The following is a 6,066-nucleotide window of genomic DNA, read 5'->3' as shown; positions in this document are numbered from 1 at the left end:
GTGTGTGTGTGTGTGTGTGTGTGTGTGTGTGTGTGTGTGTGTGTGTGTGTGTGTGTGTGTGTGTGTGTGTGTGTGTGTGTGTGTGTGTGTGTGTGTGTGTGCGCGCGTGTGTGCGTGTGTGTGTGCACGTGTGAACAGGTGTTTTCCTACTCAAACACAGCTTAATCAGTTTTAAAGTTTGAATTCTGACATAATGCAATGCGTCATTCGCTACAGAACACATCTCCCAGTGTAACTTAGCTCGTTATGTATCCATCACCATCTAAATAGACCTCTACCCCCCCTCCATCTCTTCTCACAATATCAGACACATCCGCTGCCTGCTGCTTCACGTTCCTTCACTGTCAGTCATGCAATATCAACAACATGGACCCTAACATCCTATTCTGGGTATGTCTTCATAATATGTGAGAATTCAGCACAGATAGCAGATCTACAAGCTCACAACATGTCGCAACGCAATGTGGTGTGAGTTTGTAGATTGGTTATTTTTGGCAAAGACATTTGGAACCCGCCTTTTTTACTATTTTGAAAAACATTTTTGAAAGTTCAAATAGCCAATTACGTTTAGGGATAAGGTGTATATAGTCTGGCAAAAATAGGGCCCTTGGTGTCTAGGGAAAAGGGGAGGCGACCACATATTGACCCCTGGGGGACCTCAGTCAACTGAAGTGTATAGGGTTTAAGTGGTTAAATATGATCCCTTGTTTATTTTCAGCGAGCCGGGATGAAAAAGGTGATACACAACACATGCACAAAAGCAGGTGTACCAACTCACTCTTGCATGCGCTCGCACACACACACACACACACACACACACACACACACACACACACACACACACACACACACACACACGTGTGCACTTCCTTTTATGTTCAACTTCTCACCTTACGCTCATATCCTGCATCTCTGTTTGCATTCTCGACGGTTTCTTCTCACCCAACCCCCCCCCCCCCTCACTTTTCCTCTCCTCTCCTCCTGTTCTCGTCTCTCCTCCTGTTCAGACGTCCAACCATCCATCTCTGTTGACCTCAGAGGCCAACTATGATCCCCAAAACATCCCTTGACCCAGATCCATCGCTCAAGAGGAAGTGGGGTGCTCTGGCGGGGAAATAGGGAATGGCCAAGTTCAGCGAGGTTAGCAGGAACCCTACAAACACTTTTGACAGAAAGTTTTGATTTAAAATTAGTCTTTTGAATAAAATTCCATTTAGTTTTAGTCATATTTTAGTCAGCTGAAATGTTTTAGTTTATTTTAAATAGCGAAATACAAGCTCTCAACGTGTTCCAGCGCGACACGTTTTGAGCTTGCAGATCGGATATTTTCGGAGACGGAAAAGAGAATGACACCTGCACACAACCAAACATAAAATGTCTTAGTTCTACTGGATCTCTTCTCCCTCCCTAACATTTTAGTTGATTTGTTGACAAAATTGTCAGTATATTTAGACTAGTCATAGTTTTAATCATCATTAAAGCTTATTTGTCAATGAAAAAAGGTATATTGGGTGATGAACATTTTTCTTTATAGTTGTGCACGTCCTGGCTTCCAGGGTCTCTGAATTGTTTTATTTTATTTTATTTACAGCAGTCTCGGTGTAACCATTGAAAGGATACTGAAAGGGCAACTAACTGGCCAGCTAATATAAAAATGTTGCTCTTGTTAAGATTGATCTCCTATACTTGTGTGGTGAAATTGTCGTTTATTTAGGTGAACTATCGCTTTTAAATGCTTTGATTGGTGAGAAGATAGATTAGGTTCCCAACCACTGTTACGAGTACCACTGGTGGTACTAGTACCAGTGCTACTAGTACCACTGGTGGTACTAGTACCAGTGCTACTAGTACCACTGGTGGTACTTGAGCCCCCCTCTGGTGGTACACAGGAGGAAAAAGACAAAAATGGAGTGAAATATTTATATGACTACAGGTCGTTTTTCTAACCAAGAAACCAAGGTTGAAATAGGCTGTCCAGCCGTGCTGAAATGAGCATGACAGCACACCGAGCCGTTAATAGAACATTTGAGAACGGATTAATCACATTAGAAATATCATCAGTTGAGCTGATTAGTGATTAGACTGAGTTTTGTCAGAGCAGCAGCATTATTGGCTTTGGAATGGAACAAAAAGGGCAGGTATACGCTCCCGTATTTTAACATCAGTTATTATGGTGGTCAAATGGGGGTCCTTGGCCTCATGCTATATCAAACTGGTGGTCCTTGAAATGTAAAAGTTTGAGAACCACTGGGATTATAGGTCGCCGTGTGGATGGACAAGTTTAGTAAGTTAGTTGGCATGTGTTTGTTGTTGTATAGGAAATAGTGAGCAATTCGGTAGCAATATTTATGACCTGGGCACGTCCTCACAGGAAACATCAAAAGGGTGAGAGGCTGCGAGGACAGGAGGAGGAGGGGGAAGGACATTAGGGATGGATGGAGGCACGGACGAAAGACAAGAGTCAAGAGAGGACTAGTTGTTGAGTGAAACCACATGTAATGGAGGTGGGAGAGAGAGGAAGAGCAATACGAGCGTTACTAGTCTGTAGTGTACAATTTTGAGGTCCAATTCTTTATACTCCATTACATCTCCATTATATTGTACATTTTACTCCACCACTGGAACCACGTGTATTTTACAAATTTAGAGTTTTATTACAAAAAAATAAAACATTGAAGCTATTTTATTCTTTGGCTATTCCAAACATGTATCTATAGGCTCACAACGTGTAGCAATGCGATGTATTGTGAGATGTATAAATTGACTATTTTTATTTTTGGAGTGTGTGTGTGTGTGTGTGTGTGTGTGTGTGTGTGTGTGTGTGTGTGTGTGTGTGTGTGTGTGTGTGTGTGTGTGTGTGTGTGTGTGTGTGTGTGTGTGTGTGTGTGCGTGCGCGCGCGTAGGGATGACTAATATGCCTGCCTTATTCCATTGACTTTTATATAACTTGTACTAGGCTGCTATGCCTGGAATCTGAAGTCATCCATTGAGGTCCACTACCAGAGGACCAAAACATCCCCTACTGCCAACGTGGGTGTGTCCCATGGGACAGAACACGATAAAAATGTATTCTCTCTCTTTCTCTCTCTCTCTCTCTCTCTCTCTCTCTCTCATACTGGTAGTGGTATGTCTAGGTCTGTTGTCTTGTCTGTACAAAATGTTTGAGGTAGGCTACTTGGGCTTTCCATGTTATGCTACAGGTACTTTATACTTCCACTGCCTTACATGGTTCACATTCCAGATGTCTATGAGTTGGTAAAACAGCACCAACAAACTAATTTCTTTCCTTAAATGTCTCGATGTGATAAAAAAAAATATCCGTCAGTTAATGTCCAAAAACAACAATATAACCATTCTTCTTTACTCTTCTCTTCCATTAATGACCCCACAGATTTATCTGGTGACTGATTTATCTGGTCAAAGCTGACATCCCTGTGACAGTATCATGTGAGTATCATGACAGTGTCAGTATCATGGTCAGTATCATGGTCACAGTACCATGGTCAGTATAATTTCAGTATCATGGTCAGTATAATGGTCAGTATTATGTCAGTATGTCAGCGTCATGATCAGTATCATGTTAGTATAATGGTCAGTATTATGTCAGTATGTCAGCGTCATGATCAGTATCATGTTAGTATAATGGTCAGTATTATGTCAGTATGTCAGCGTCATGATCAGTATCATGTTAGTATAATGGTCAGTATTATGTCAGTATGTCAGCGTCATGATCAGTATCATGTTAGTATAATGGTCAGCAGTATCATGTTCAGTATCATAATGTCAGTGTCATGAATCATGCAGCATCATGTCAGTCAGTGTCATGAATCAATCACGATCAGTATCATGGCATCAGTATCATGTCACATTATACTGACTGATACTGAGTTTGTTTGACAAGCAGCTTGGTGTTGATTGAGCTGTTTTGTGTGCAAATTGGTCAAGTAAAGTCCTGCAGCATGTAGTAGCATAGATAGACCATTATCTTTGTCTGTCACCTCACCTTGTATTATGGCCTCTTAAATAACACACTAACACACACACACACACACACACACACACACACACACACACACACACACACACCTGACTAGAGAGGGGAAAGAACAGCATCTCAACTCAGATCTACATTTAGCTTGCAGTTAAAACCAGTGACTTGCAGAGCAGTTAAAAGAGCTGTAACACTTTACAGCCACTAGAGTTTACTAGCTCTCATTTCATTGTGATTGTGTTGGGTGGGCCCACACCAAGGGGTCAGGGGAACATAGCTATACAGTATAGACACATTCACAGAGGGGTGTCCTGGGCGCGGCCATTACTGGGGGGTAAACCATGGAGCAGCTGCTCCGTAGGCCAGGTGTAGCTAATCAGTGCTGCTGCGCTTAATGGTACACCTCAGTAATGGCCGCACCCAGGCAAGCCTCTGTGAATTTGTCTATATATACTCTTCACCCATCGGCCAACTGACCACTTAACACGGCAGCTGTTCGGCTGCCGTGTTAAGTGGTCAGATGGGTGGGCCAATTGCATTCTCAGAGCACGTTTATTTTAATGATCAACATAGTTTACGTTCCTAACTTCCTATTTATCATATCACAATGACAACTCATTTTCAAGATTTGAGAGAGCAAATACCTGGAATTTCTTTATATATAATTTTTTACATTAATGTTGTATCAATAAAAAAGTAGTTCTTTGGCAATTATTTGGGGCCCCACTTGCAATACACTCGCAGCACACCTGCTCTAGGCCTATACCTGTGTATATACTGCAGATATACTGTAAATATATTTTTCCAATACCAATAACCAATACTTAAATCAAGTCTAGATATTAAACTGTTAGAGTTAGATGAATGTCATCAAACATGTTATAGAAATAAATCAGTCAATGCAGATGGATTGCTTGTAAGGCAGAGCTAATCCAATTCTCTACCCTTTTCATCCCTAAAACAAAAGAAATGGAGTGCACTGTAACGCAGTAACGAGTGGCAGCTGGAGGGACATCTGACATCGATCTCAACAGCCAAAGACTCACACCAACATTAAACGCCTTCATCTGTAAAAAGTACTGGAGACCAGTGGTGTAAAGTATATTTATTCAAGTACTGTACCGGTATTTCTTTACTTTTACTGGAGTATTTCCAATGTTCATTACTTTTGCTTCTACTCCACTACATCTCAGGCAAATATACCTTTTACTCCACTACAGTAGTTTGAAAACTTTAGTACATTAACCACTTTAACCCAGTATACATGCTGTTGGTAATTTGAAAACAGCTCATCTACAAGCTTGTAGACATCACATTCTGCTTGATAAGTAAGTTCTACTTTTGGCCTACATTTCTACCAATACTGTACCTTTTTGTACTTTTACTCTAATACATTTTCAATTCCGGAAATGTACTTTTAACAGAGTATTTATACATTGCAGTATTGATTGTGACGGTTCCGTGTATATGATCTTACAGTATATAGTTGCACTTATCTGGTTATGGATTCTGTAATCTGTATGTTTTCTTTACCCTTTACTTACGGTATGTTTTCTCATTGCTTCCAATAGGGCAATGATGATCAGCCTAATTGGTGGGCCCGGGTTTCCGGGTGCCAACGCCTTATAGACAAATTCACAGAGGGGTGCCCTGGGCGCGGCCATGGAGCAGGTGCTACGTACGCCAGGTGTAGCTAATCAGTGCTGCTGCGCTTAATGGTACACCTCAGTAATGGCCGCACCCAGGCAACCCTCAAATTTGTCTATAAAAGCCTGCCTCCCCAGCCATCTCCCACTTCTGTTTATTTGATTTTTGAACTTTGCCACCGGACCTTTACTTAATAAATATATATATATATATATATATATATATATATATATATTATTTTTCACCACTGCTGGATACTGCTGCTGCCAGGGCTGTAGGTCTGCTATGCTGTTGAGGCTGAGATCAGGGGATAACCGTAGTCTGTCAGAACAATATGGGGGCTCCACACCAGGCCCCACTGCTTTTAGTGCCATCCTGGGATTTCCACACCGCCAGTAAAATCACAGACCCAATAAAATGTCCTGGTA

This window comes from Protomyctophum bolini (assembly GCF_963924005.1).
Source record: "Protomyctophum bolini genome assembly, chromosome: 8".
In the NCBI taxonomy this organism is placed as follows: domain Eukaryota; kingdom Metazoa; phylum Chordata; class Actinopteri; order Myctophiformes; family Myctophidae; genus Protomyctophum; species Protomyctophum bolini.
This window is presented reverse-complemented; position numbering follows the sequence as displayed.